The sequence below is a fragment of the Neoarius graeffei genome, chromosome 10 (assembly GCF_027579695.1).
Source record: "Neoarius graeffei isolate fNeoGra1 chromosome 10, fNeoGra1.pri, whole genome shotgun sequence".
Taxonomy (NCBI): Eukaryota; Metazoa; Chordata; class Actinopteri; order Siluriformes; family Ariidae; genus Neoarius; species Neoarius graeffei.
This window is the reverse complement of record NC_083578.1, coordinates 43,297,824-43,312,778: the sequence shown is the minus strand read 5'-3', so window position 1 is coordinate 43,312,778 and position 14,955 is coordinate 43,297,824.

Genomic DNA, 14,955 nt, shown 5'->3' with positions numbered 1-14,955 from the left:
TCATTTAAAGAGAAAAATTAGGTGATTTTAAATTTCATGACAACAACACATCTCAAAAAAGTTGGGACAAGGCCATGTTTACCACTGTGAGACATCCCCTTTTCTCTTTACAACAGTCTGTAAACGTCTGGGGACTGAGGAGACAAGTTGCTCAAGTTTAGGGATAGGAATGTTAACCCATTCTTGTCTAATGTAGGATTCTAGTTGCTCAACTGTCTTAGGTCTTTTTTGTCATATCTTCCGTTTTATGATGCACCAAATTTTTCTATGGGTGAAAGATCTGGACTGCAGGCTGGCCAGTTCAGTACCCGGACCCTTCTTCTATGCAGCCATGATGCTGTAATTGATGCAGTATGTGGTTTGGCATTGTCATGTTGGAAAATGCAAGGTCTTCCCTGAAAGAGACGTTGTCTGGATGGGAGCATATGTTGCTCTAGAACCTGGATATACCTTTCAGCATTGATGGTGTCTTTCCAGATGTGTAAGCTGCCCATGCCACACGCACTAATGCAACCCCATACCATCAGAGATGCAGGCTTCTGAACTGAGCGCTGATAACAACTTGGGTCGTCCTTCTCCTCTTTAGTCCGAATGACACGGCGTCCCTGATTTCCATAAAGAACTTCAAATTTTGATTCGTCTGACCACAGAACAGTTTTCCACTTTGCCACAGTCCATTTTAAATGAGCCTTGGCCCAGAGAAGACATCTGCGCTTCTGGATTATGTTTAGATACAGCTTCTTCTTTGAACTATAGAGTTTTAGCTTGCAATGGCGGATGGCACGGTGAATTGTGTTCACACATAATGTTCTCTGGAAATATTCCTGAGCCCATTTTGTGATGTCCAATACAGAAGCATGCCTGTATGTGATGCAGTGCCGTCTAAGGGCCCGAAGATCACAGGCACCCAGTATGGTTTTCCGGCTTTGACCCTTACGTACAGAGATTCTTCCAGATTCTCTGAATCTTTTGATGATATTATGTGCTGTAGATGATGATATGTTCAAACTCTTTGCAATTTTACACTGTCGAACTCCTTTCTGATATTGCTCCACTATTTGTCGGTGCAGAATTATGGGGATTGGTGATCCTCTTCCCATCTTTACTTCTGAGAGCTGCTGCCACTCCAAGATGCTCTTTTTATACCCAGTCATGTTAATGACCTATTGCCAATTGACCTAATGAGTTGCAATTTGGTCCTCCAGCTGTTCCTTTTTTGTACCTTTAACTTTTCCAGCCTCTTATTGCCCCTGTCCCAACTTTTTTGAGATGTGTTGCTGTCATGAAATTTCAAATGAGCCAATATTTGGCATGAAATTTCAAAATGTCTCACTTTCGACATTTGATATGTTGTCTATGTTCTATTGTGAATACAATATCAGTTTTTGAGATATGTAAATTATTGCATTCCGTTTTTATTTACAATGTGTACTTTTGTCCCAACTTTTTGGGAATCGGGGTTGTATACTTGTATGCAAAAGATGGTAGAAGAAGCCATAGTATTAATATCAGTTCAAGTTGCATACTTGTGTGTAGATGTTCAGACCCTAGGGTAGATGTTCAGTGTGTGTGTGTGTGTGTGTGTGTGTATAAAAGGTCAGTCATGAACTACATAGTCCTCAGTCCAATCATCATCATATTCATCACTCTCCTCACAGTTTTCATCAGAGTTTGCATCCCGGGTATGATTGCTGCATATTTTCAAAGAACATAGTTCAGTACATTCTAGTCCATTTGCAAAACAAATGCATGAAGGCGTGTTGCATGATTTGATACACTTGCAGGAAGGACAGTATCTGGCACAGCAGACACATCAGATGAGTCTATCACAAGGTGCTGCTGTCCATCTATGTATTCTTTGCACCATCCATGATCCTTCAGGACATGGGATCAACAGGCATGGTTCCAGTGAGTGCTTCCAGACACCTGCTTGGAAGTTAGTACATTGGCAGTGTTTGTACAAGGATGATGCAGAGGGAGGAAGCTGACAAGACTCTGCTTCTCCTTTCCTTGCACAAAACAGGTAGTAGTGACGCTAATTTACTTCAGTTGTTGGTGCCCTGGCATTGTACATGTGGCAGGTAAAAGCTGCTGGCTCAGGTTCCACTCCTCCCCAAGTTCCTGGAGGGATTCTTGGTGGCTTTGATTATTTTTGATAAGTTTTAATGCAGACACTTTTCCTCTTCCTGCAAAAGTGCTGAAAGTATCACATCCAGTAATAGTGTGCAGCCCAATAAGAGCTTTACAGGTTTCTTGCCCAAAAACATTTGCTACCTTTGCAATGTCTGTGTACTTTATCCTTGTCTGAGTTCCAGTCTTCAGATAGATATCACATGAATGTCCACATTGAATGCAAGAAAGAGGACAAAAAAATCTGTGGCTTCAGAAGGTATCTGTACAAGGCTCCTGCTTCATGCTAAGCAGGCAGCATCTAGTGGCTAGTGGAGCCTTGTGTCTGCCTTCTCATGTGTTGACTTAAGTTCATCAAATCCAATTTCAATTTCCTTTCATCATCATTGCACAATGTACAACAGAATTCTATTCCTCTAGTGGATCATATAAAAAGACATAAAAACATAAATAGGTCATAAAAAACAAAGACATAAAAACATAAAAACACATAAAAGGATAATAATAAAACACCATAAGACAATAAAAGGTGAGGTAAAGCCATAAATAGGGGACAAACACAAGGACAGTAAATAAAGTGCATATTACACAGGACTGATCATATTGCACATCCAAAAGACATACACAGGACTGATCATATTGCACACTCCAAAAGATCAGGTCTAAGAGTTTAGTTCTCGAATAGCACTTGGATAAAAACTGTTTTTAAGTCTGGAGGTGTGAGTTTTTAAGGACCTGAAGTGCCTCCCAGAGGGCAACAGAATGAAAATATGGTGACCAGGGTGTGGTAAGTCTCTAATGATGTTCATTGTGCGGCAGAGGCACTGTGTCCTGTAAATGTCCTGTAGTGTTTGTAACAGAGTCCAATAATTTTCTGTGCTGCTGTGATTACTCTCTGCAGGGCCTTCTTGTCAGCTGCCATGCAGCTCACAAACCACACCTGCATGCCATAGGTGAGAATGCTTTCAATAGAACAGCAATAGAATGAAAGAAGCAGCTGACGTGATATGTCCAGTCTTTTCAATGTCCAAAGGAAATACAGTCGCTGCTGTGCTTTCTTCACCAGGGCAGTGATATTTGTAGTCCATGTGAGCTCTTGTGTGATGTGTGTGCCCAGAAATTTAAATGAGGACACTCTCTCAACTGCATCACCCCTAATGTATAGGGGAGCAGGGCCTTCACATGGTCTCCTGAAATCAAGGATCATCTCCTTGGTTTTAGAGATGTTGAGTGCCAGGTTGTTCATGGAGCACCAGTCTGTTTGTCTGCGAACCTCATCCCTGTATGTGGATTCATCACCATTGTGTATCAGGCCAACTACAGTAGCGTCATCTCCAATAATGATGGTATTTGTGCTATAGGTTGGTATGCAGTCATGTGTATAAAGGGAAAACAGGAGAGGACTCAGCATGCATCCTTGCAGGGCACCAGTGTTTATTGTCAGAGAGGAGGAGTGATAAGTCCCCATTCTGACAACCTGAGAACGGTCGGTTAAAAAGTCTCTGATCCAGCTGCACATGTGCTGATTCACAGCCAGGTCCAGCAGTTTGTTTTCCATTGTGCTGGGTATGATCATGTTAAATGCTGAACTAAAGTCCAGAAACAGCATCCTCACATATGTTTTAGGGTGTTCCAAATAGGACAGAGCGGTATGTAGTGCTGTATTAATGGCATCTTCTATTGACCTGTTTACTCTATATGCAAACTGGTGCTTGTCCAGGGTGGGTGGGAGTGCTGCTTTGATATGACTCAAGACAAGCTTCTCAAAACACTTCATAATAGTGGGGGATAAGAGTAACTGGTCTGCAGTCATTTAGGCTGCTAATATATGTCTTCTTAGGTATGGGCACAATAGTGGCAGACTTCAGACATTTCAGGACAGTGCATAGAGACAGGGATAGACTGAAGATTTTACAGAATACCTCTGCCAGTTGGTCTGCACAGTCTCCGAGTGCTTTCCCTGGTATACCATTGGGACCAGCAGCTTTCCTGGTGTTCATGCCACGGAGCACTTTCCTGACATCATCAGTACTGTCATTCAGTGATGGGCTGACCAATGTTGGTATCAGCTTCTTCCTAGTCTCTGCATCATCCACCTCAAATCAAGCAAAGAAATGATTCAGCTCCTCTACAAGAGAATCACTGCTGCTTGCTGTTGTTGTATCATCTCTGCCTTTGTACTTGGTGAGGTTCTGAATGCCTTGCCATGTCCGCCGTGGGTCTCCATCGCTGAAGTATCCCTCTATCCTCTGCCTGTAGTCTGCCATGGCCCTCCTGATGGCTCTCTTGAGGTTGGTCCTGGCACTGCTGTAGAGATCGTTGTTCCCAGATCTAAGGGCAGAGTTGCACTCCAGCAATAAATGCTTGATGTCCTTTGTCATCCAGGGTTTGTTGTTCAGGAAGGTCCTGATATGTATGTCAACTGTAACACAGTCGACACAGTACTTAATGTAAGACAGGATAGTGGATGTGTAGTCGTCAATATCTTCCTGTGCAAATAAGTCCCAACATGTGCACCCAAAAAAATCCTGAAGTTGAGATGAAGCTCCCTTAGGCCATGTCTTTATGATTCTGACACTAGGTTTTGATATGCTAATGAGAGGTCTGAATAATGATGTGAGAAACAGGGACAGCTTGGTTGTCAGACAGGCCTAAGTGGGGGAGAGAGGAGACTTTATATCCATCCCTAGCGTTGGTGTAGACATGATCCAGTGTGTTTGAACCTCTCGTAGGACAGCTCACATGCTGGTACAATTTAGGGAGGACAGACCTCAGGTTTGCTTGGTTAAAGTCCCCAGCTATTATAAAAATCCCTTCTGGATGAGCAGTCTGTGATGCTAATGGCAGTTAGCAGTATGTCCAGTGCCAACACAGTGTTAGCAGTCAGTGGTATGTATACAGTCATCATGATAACCACTGTAAACTCCTGTGGCAGATAAAATGGCTGACATCTCACTGTGATGTACTTGACATCTGTTGAACAATGTGTATTGGTGAGGGTTGCATTTGTACACCACTGGTTGTTGGTGTATATGCACAGTCCCCCTCCCTTGCTCTTACTGGAGTTGCTTGTCCTATCGGCCTGGTGTGCTGTGCAGCCTGCTAACTGAATAGCCTCATCAGGAATCCCAGTGTGAAGCCAGGTCTCAGTGATGAACATTACCAAGCAGTCCCGTTCTTCCCTCTGTGATCAGCTCCAGTTCATCCATCTTATTGCCAAGGGATCTGGTGTTTGTGAGGTAGATGCTGGGCAGAGCAGGCTTGAATGGAGATGGCCTTAGCCTAGTTAGTACGCCAGCTCGGCAGCCCTGCTTCTGTTTCCTTTCCTTGCGCTGCCTCCTGCATCTGCTTCTTGGTATAATGATCCATTGGGATCCTGGTGGTTGTACAATCCACTGTGGGATCTTGTTACATTGAAAGTTCATGGTAAAGTCTAATGCACTACATGCTGTTCCAATTTTTAAAAGATATTCTCGGCTGTATGTCGTTTTGCTGAATGACACATGAACAAAAAACATAACAGAAATCCACCAGAGCAAAGCCACTGTGTACACGCATGCCACCATTTTGCCCCTCTTCCATGGACCCATCAACTTCCATGGACAAGTTTTCAGACATCTTGTAACAGATATCCCCAGTTGTGATGTACAATTCCTTTCCAGCATACCTTTTGCAATGTTGTGGCTTCCTCAACTCATCCACCAGAAACTGGATCAAGCTCTCCTTATTACTTGAGTTGGAAAGGAGCTTGCACCATTGCTTCACGCTGTGCCCAGGTGCAATTTTCTTGAACTTAGTTGAGTTATCTGCCCCTTGTCTGAGTCTTTCTGCACTCTTGATAGATTAATTTCTGTAGGTATCAAAAACAACATCTATATGGGCACAGGAAGACCCTTCAGCTATAACAAGTGCAAGTGCATGGCTGGCAACTTCAGCAAATGTCTTTTGGTTTCCATGAATTCTCTGGATCAAAGACATGCCATCTGTGAGACAGGCAAAATTCCTGGGGATGGATTCAGCTGGTGTGACATTCTTCTGCATCTCTTTGGCTAAGGTAGGCTTGCTTTTTTTTCCATAATGAGCCACCAGATGTTGCCTAAGCCCATAGCAAAGGACCGAGGGAGTGTTTCAGCAACTCCTTCATATCCAGGCTTTGGCTCTGTGCTATTTTGATCGTGTACAAAGAGGTTCCTGTCAGCTCAGTTTTTTGCTTGCCCCTTGTTGTGCCATAGATGATATCCTGGGCCACAGAATCTATAAGGTGTTTAAATCTTAGGTTTGGTGGCACTTGTTGGACAGCCAGAAGATGCTCCAAATACACTTATAGGCAAGTAGGTATGCAGTTTGATGATTTGTTCAATTCTGATGGGCCATGGTGTTGTTACCTCATTTTCCTGGATGGAGTTCTGCAAATGAATAGCTGCCTGCTTCAATGCAATAACTGTGTCACCTCCATTGCCTTTCATGGGGACTACTGTTTCGACTGGATGGAGAGTTTTGATTATAAGTTCTCCACAAGATAAGTTGTCTGGATACAGAAGAAATTTTGTTTATCATCCTGGAGAATATGTAAGACCTGTCCAAATCAGTATTGTTTTTGGCAGCCATTTTTGATTTAGTTTTAGTCTGAGTATTTTGGATGAAATGCTTGAGTTTTAGTCACATTTTAGTCAAGTCCATCCTTGATAGTTTTGGTCTAGTTTTAGTCGACGCAAACTAAAAGGGTTTAAGTCCAGTTTTAGTCACTCATTTGAGTTGAAAAAATAATTACTTTAAAACATTAAATTAGGCCAAAACAGAGATAGGAAATTGTAATGGAGGTTGACAGGTTGTGCATAACATACTCTCTACATAAACGCTGTCTAGTGTGCATGCTCTCTACATGAACGCTGTCTATTGTGCATGCTCTCGATATAAATGCTGTCTAGTGTGTATGCTCTTTACATAAACGCTGTCTAGTGTGCATGCTCTCTACATAAAATCTATCTAGTGTGCATGCTCTCTACATAAACGCTGTCGTGTGCATGCTCTCTACAAAAACGCTGTCTAGTGTGTATGCTCTTTAGATAAACGCTGTCTAGTGTGTATGCTCTTTACAAAAATGCTGTCTAGTGTGCATAATCTCTACATAAACGCAGTCTAGTGTGCATAATCTCTGCATAAACGCTGCCTAGTGTGCATGGTCTCTACATAAACGCTGACTAGTGTGCATAATCTCTACATAAACGCTGTCTAGTGTGAATGCTCTCTACATAAAAGCTGTCTCGTGTGCATGCTCTCGAAATAAACGAAGTCTAGTGTGCATGCTCTCGACATAAACGCTGTCTAGTGTGCATGGTCTCTACATAAACGCTGTCTAGTGTGCATGCTCTCCACATAAACGCTGTCTAGTGTGCATGCTCTCTACATAAATGCTGTCTAGCATGCATGCTCTCTACATAAACGCTGTCTAGTGTGTATGCTCTCTACATAAACGCTGCCTAGTGTGTATGCTCTTTATAAAAACGCTGTCTAGTGTGCATGCTCTCTACATAAACGCTGTCTAGTGTGCATGCTCTCTACATAAACGCTGTCTAGTGTGCATGCTCTCTACATAAACGCTGTCTAGTGTGCATGCTCTCTACATAAACGCTGTCTAGTGTATATGCTCTCTACATAAACGCTGTCGTATGCATGCTCTCAATATAAACGCTGTCTAGTGCGCATGCTCTCTACATAAATGCTGTGTAGTGTGTATGCTCTTTAGATAAACGCTGTCTAGTGTGTATGCTCTTTACAAAAATGCTGTCTAGTGTGCATGCTCTCTACATAAACGCTGTCTAGCGTGCATGCTCTCTACATAAACGCTGTCTAGTGTGCATGCTCTCTACATAAACGCTGCCGAGTGTGTATGCTCTTTATAAAAACGCTGTCTAGTGTGCATGCTGTCTACATAAACGCTGTCTAGTGTGCATGCTCTCTACATAAATGCTGTCTAGTGTGCATGCTCTCTACATAAACGCTGTCTAGTGTGTATGCTCTCGACATAAATGCTGTCGTATGCATGCTGTCAATATAAACGCTGTCTAGTGTGCATGCTCTCTACATAAACGCTGTGTAGTGTGTATGCTCTTTAGATAAACGCTGTCTAGTGTGTATGCTCTTTACAAAAATGCTGTCTAGTGTGCATGCTCTCTACATAAACGCTGTCTAGCGTGCATGCTCTCTACATAAACGCTGTCTAGTGTGCATGCTCTCTACATAAACGCTGCCGAGTGTGTATGCTCTTTATAAAAACGCTGTCTAGTGTGCATGCTCTCTACATAAACGCTGTGTAGTGTGCATAATCTCTACATAAACTCTGTCTAGTGTGCATACTCTCTGCATAAACGCTGTCTAGTGTGCATGGTCTCTACATAAACGCTGACTAGTGTGCATGCTCTCTACCTAAACGCTGCCTAGTGTGTATGCTCTTTATAAAAACGCTGTCTAGTGTGCATGCTCTCTACATAAACGCTGTCTAGTGTGCATGCTCTCTACATAAACGCTGTCTAGTGTGCATGCTCTCTACATAAACGCTGTCTAGTGTGTATGCTCTCTACATAAACCCTGTCGTATGCATGCCCTATTTCCTGATAGGAGATGATGCTTTCCCTCTGCGCACATGGTTGATGAAGCCTTATGGTGGGAAAGATATCACACACATGCAAAGGGTGTTCAACTATAGGTTGTCCAGGGCACGTCGAGTGGTTGAAAATGCGTTCGGGATCCTAGCTAATCGATGGCGATGTCTCTTGACATGCCTGCAGCTGCAGCCACGCAACGTCAATAAAGTGGTAAAGGGGACTTTAACGCTACACAACTGGCTTAGGACACGTAACCCTGGACTCCGAGCCAACGATGTGGATCGAGAGGATGGAGATGGAAACCTAATTCCTGGTGCTTGGCGAGAGAATGTTCAACTGACATACACTCAACATGGTGGTGCACGGCGTCCAAACTTTGAGGGCAAAAGGCAGCGAAACTACCTTTCAGACTATTACAATAGTGACGTGGGCCGGCTTCCATGGCAGGACCGAATTGTCAATATGTGAATACGGATATAACATTTATAAAAATTTAATAAAATTAGCAATGACAAATATAAAGTTAATTAGGAAATATACAATTTGTGGTGAATAACATTCAATAAAAAAAATATTGGATTAATAAAAAACACAATTCATATTATAAACAAAATGTAAAACAGTATTAAACTTTATTGACAATAGCACATAATAATAACCAATCAAATAATTATGGAAAAACAAGACTGTATTCCACCATATAACAACTGTTTTCCGAACATTGAGCTAGTCGCCATGGATGTAATATTTAATATTAACATGCACACACGGACTGGCCATCGGGAGTAGCGGGATATTTTCCCGGTGGGCCGGTGGTTCAGTGTGGGCCGGCGGAGAAAAAAAAAAAAAAACAGTTGCGCGCTGGCCTTTAATATGTTAAGCAATGTTAACAGTTTCTTTAAGAAACTGTTAACATTGCTTATTACAGTTGCGCGCTGGCCTTTAATATGATAAGCAATGTTAACAAAACTGTTAACATTGCTTATCATATTAAAGGCCAGCGCGCAACTGTTTTTTTTTTCTCCGCCGGCCCACGCTGAACCACCGGCCCACCGGGAAAATTCCCGCTACTCCCAATGGCCAGTCCGTGTGTGTTAACATGACATGCTCCCAGACACATAGATGCTCAGGCATAATAAATAATTATATATAAACGAAAATCCACAGTGTAGTATATTGATGCTATGTAATTGTACATTAATAATAAAGAAAGAATAATAAATACTCTTGGTTTGTTTTGAACATTTTTTAAAGTCTCAAATATATTATATATATTATTATTTATTATAAAAAAGTCTCTAATTCGAATCACAATCTGCGGGTTGGCGGGTGGGTGTGGAAAGCTTGGTTTCCTCTGTATGATTTCTTTCTTGCGCTTTCTGGCTCTGTGAACACGTCGACACGTCACTTCCTGTTGGCAACGAGAAGTCTCCAGCCCACAAGCTTAAAGATCCAAGTGGTTGGTGCACCTTACACAGAAAAAGAAATTTAAACATTATACACTTATAACATTAGGTGCAACACTTTCGTACCTTCCTTTGTAGAAACTCTGGGTTTTCTTAGTTACTTCTTAACATAGACATAGACGGACGGACAGACACACACAGACTGACGGACAGACCCTATCGCCGGTGTTATTGATGCGTTTTGAATGTATTAACAAACAATAATGTGTAGTACTTTTTAATAACAAATAACATACCAAAGGAAATTATATTTACCAAGTAATTCCCCGGAAGTATTGGAGTACTGTTTGACCTCGGTGCATTACTGTCCGCATCTGGCTGATTGTTATGAAGCTGATGGAACTGTCCCATGGAAGCTGAGCGAGATATTGTCGATTGTTGCAGTTGTTGGTGTGATGAAGGCTGCTTTGTGTTGAATGGCAGCACTGAGGGATTCGACGCTTGTTGCACGAACTCTGGTCCATACTGTTTGGCCAAATGCTGTGAGTGCAAGGGTTGCCCCAAGGACCAAGACTGCTGTGGCTGCAGGGGTTGTTGCAAGTACAACTGCTGCTGCTGCTGCTGGGGTTCTTGCAATGTCAACTGCGTCTGATGCTGTTGCAAAACCTGTGGATGGAACCACAAAAATTGCTGAGCTAACTGCTCGTGTGGATGCAATTCTGATGGTTTTGGCTGCGGGACAGATTCTGAAGGGACGGTTGTAGAAGCTGAGGTGGAAGTTCTTCCCGATGATATGTTGCATGCGGAGGTGCAAGTGGGTGGACGGAATGGACGAGTGTATCTGTTGATGAGCGAAAAGGCTTCTTCTTGGAAGTCGTCCCAGCGGTCTTCGGGAACCTTGTTGAAGCGGGAGCACATCCATTTGCCAAAGGCGTGGCGTTCATCGCTGTCGTCGTCCAGATCCTGGATCTTTAATCAAAAAGAAGGAAGGATCAGAAAATGATAAGATATTTTAACCAAACACAACTACATGCTGTATAATTAACATCAATGCGCCCACGGTTCTTAATTCTAAATACGAAATAAAAGGTAACGATCGTTACATGTGGGTCTTAAAAGTGTATGTTTTTTTTGAATAATATCATTCGAATTTTGTGGGTCACATACCTTTTTGGCTACCGTTTCGGAATCTCTGGGTTTGGACAAGAACTTTATGAGGGCCTCGTCGAGTTTTGGGGTCCGGCACCTCTTTAAGCCTCTTGCAGACGTTTTAACGGAGGCAACCGACACTGTTTTATGGGTGGATGCACTGCTTCCTGCCTCCGCTTCCTCGGGGTCTCCCTCTCCCTCTACCTCTTCTTCCTCCTCCTCCTCCTCGCCAACAGGCAGCTGTAATAATTTGTAAAAGGTATGGGAATAGTTATGCAATAATTTTGACTGGCAGATCATCAACTGATATGGCAATAATATTAATTAAGGTTATGAACCCTTATTACCTCTGCAGTGTCCTGGGTGTAGGATCTTGGCACGATATATGTCTTTAGGAAATTGAAGCTTGATAACTGCCACCTCTTGCGACTTGTGAGAGTATCCGCTGCCTGACCAGACTTCGTTTTCAAAAGTTTTCCTACTGCAGTCCGTTGGTTTTTAAACCAACCAAGGATCTTTTGTGCTGAAATTAAGAAACATTAAATTTAAACCAATATAAAAGTATGTATGTCAATGTAGCATAAAATATATATGATTATGTGCTAATTTTTTTCACAAATATGAATTTCACAGGTATGTTTATTCTGATGTAAAATATATTTTAAGGCTAATGGAAGTATACCTTGTTCCAAATAAATTTCGTTGAATAATAGTAATTAAATGTAATGATGAATAAAAAATAGTAATTACCATCAGTATTGCAGTCCTTGGCCAGATCCTTCAGCAGCCTGTTCTTGAACATGCTGTTTGAATACTGCTCTGATGCTTTATTATAAAAGCAGTCGTGAGCCTCAAAGAATTCCACAAACCTCTGTTCGACACTGGATTGAAAGTTGTACGAGCCTTGAGTTTGTCTTTTCCCCGTTGCATTACTGGCTGTTGTACTGGTGCTGCCATCGCTGTCCTGTGCATCATCCTCCATGGCCGACAGTTCTTCCTTCTCCTCTCCATCTTCTCTCTCTTCTTCTATTGAGCGAGAAGCTTTCCCTGATTCATCTCTTGGTGCAATAGTTTTGCACTTCGCCCCACGCTGAGACTTTGCCCCGCGCTGGGCCTTGCCTTTTCCTCTGTTACCCGCCATAATATTAAAACTTGAAAAGCTAACGTTTCGGCGCCTTTGTAGAAACTCCAAGAATTTGCTATAAATTCTTTTTGCGGCCACCTTTTTATAACTACCCCAGCTTCAGGCGCACGTGACAACGCACATGCTTTGGGTTTGGCCCGTAATTAGGAAGCACATGCGCCTTGATTGACACGTACGAGTAATGTAGGTCACATGCGCGGCTCATGCCACTGTTCAACCCTGATCCCAAACACGCCTGCCACGCACGTCGCACTCAAGACACACGTAACTGTGGAGTGAATCCCACGTGCGTCTTTCGTCCGTACTGCCTACGAGTCTAGCGCACATTTTTCCGCTGGCAGCTGTTTCGAGCCGTGCAAGTAATCCACGTCATTCCTACTCCCCAATTGCGGGGTTTGTATGTGTTCATTGCGCGCTCACCACGGGCTGTGAAACGCAGAGTGGTCGTAGAAAAGAATTGGTCGGACCAATTTCACTCTACGGCCTTTGCGTCCTACCTACGACATCGAAATTTCGTATGAATCACCTGCGTGCATCGTGCAATTGTTTGAAATTTTACCAATTTTATGCCCGTAGACCGTTCGTAGAAGCCCGTACGACCAGTTGTGACGCAGGCTTAAATAAACGCTGTCTCGTGTGCATAATCTCTAAATAAACGCTGTCTAGTGTGCATGCTCTCTACATAAACACTGTCTAGTGTGCATGCTCTCTATATAAACGATATCTAGTGTGCATGCTCTCGACATGAATGGAGTCTAGTGTGCATGCTCTATACATAAATGCTGTCAAGTGTGCATAATCTCGAAATAAACGCTGTCTAGTGTGCATGCTCTCGACATAAACGCTGGCTCGTGTGCATGCTCTCTATATAAACGCTGTTTAGTGTGCATAATCTCTAAATAAACGCTGTCTAGTGTGCATGCTCTCTACATAAACGCTGGCTCGTGAGCATGCTCTCTACATAAACGCTGTCTAGTGTGCATAATCTCTAAATAAACACTGTCTCCTGTGCATAATCTCTAAATAAACACTGTCTAGTGTGCATGCTCTCTATATAAACGATATCTAGTGTGCATGCTCTCGACATAAATGGAGTCTAGTGTGCATGCTCTATACATAAATGCTGTCTAGTGTGCATAATCTCGAAATAAACGCTGTCTAGTGTGCATGCTCTCGACATAAACGCTGGCTCGTGTGCATGCTCTCTATATAAACGCTGTTTAGTGTGCATAATCTCTAAATAAACGCTGTCTAGTGTGCATGCTCTCTACATAAACGCTGGCTCGTGTGCATGCTCTCTGCATAAACGCTGTCTAGTGTGCATAATCTCTAAATAAACACTGTCTCCTGTGCATAATCTCTAAATAAACGCTGTCTAGTGTGCATGCTGTTTACATAAACGCTGTCTAGTGTGCATGCTCTCTATATAAACGATATCTAGTGTGCATGCTCTCGACATGAATGGAGTCTAGTGTGCATGCTCTCTACATAAACGCTGTCTAGTGTGCATGCTCTCTACATAAATGCAGTCTAGTGTGCATGCTCTATACATAAACGCTGTCTAGTGTGCATAATCTCTAAATAAACGCTGTCTAGTGTGCATGCTCTCTACATAAACGCTGGCTTGTGTGCATGCTCTCTACATAAACGCTGTCTAGTGTGCATAATCTCTAAATAAACGCTGTCTAGTGTGCATGCTCTCTACATAAACGCTGGCTCGTGTGCATGCTCTCTACATAAACGCTGTCTAGTGTGCATAATCTCTAAATAAACGCTGTTTCGTGTGCATAATCTCTAAATAAACGCTGTTTCGTGTGCATAATCTCTAAATAAACGCTGGCTCGTGTGCATGCTCTCTATATAAACGCTATCTAGTGTGCATGCTCTCTACATAAATGAAGTCTAGTGTGCATGCTCTCTACATAAACGCTGTCTCGTGTGCATGCTCTCAATATAAACTCTGTCTAGTGTGTATGCTCTTTACATAAACGCTGTCTAGTGTGCATGCTCTCTACAAAAATGCTGTCTAGTGTGCATGCTCACTACATAAACGCTGTCTAGTGTGCATACTCTTTTTACATAAATGCTGTCTAGTGTACATGGTCTCTACATAAACGCTGTCTAGTGTGCATAATCTCTACATAAACGATGTCTAGTGTGCATGCTCTCTACATAAAAGCTGTCTAGTGTGCATGCTCACTACATAAATGCAGTCAAGTGTGCATGCTCTCTATATAAACGCTATCTAGTGTGCATGCTCTCTACATAAACGCTGTCTAGTGTGCATGCTCTCTACATAAACGATGTCTAGTGTGCATGCTCTCTATATAAACGCTATCTAGTGTGCATGCTCTCTACATAAACGCTGTCTAGTGTGCATGCTCTCTACATAAACGCTGTCTAGTGTGAATGCTCTCTAAATAAACGCTGTGTAGTATGCATGCTCTTTACATAAACGCTGTCTAATGTGCATGCTCTCAACATAAACGCTGTCTGTTGTCCATGCTCTCTACATAAACAC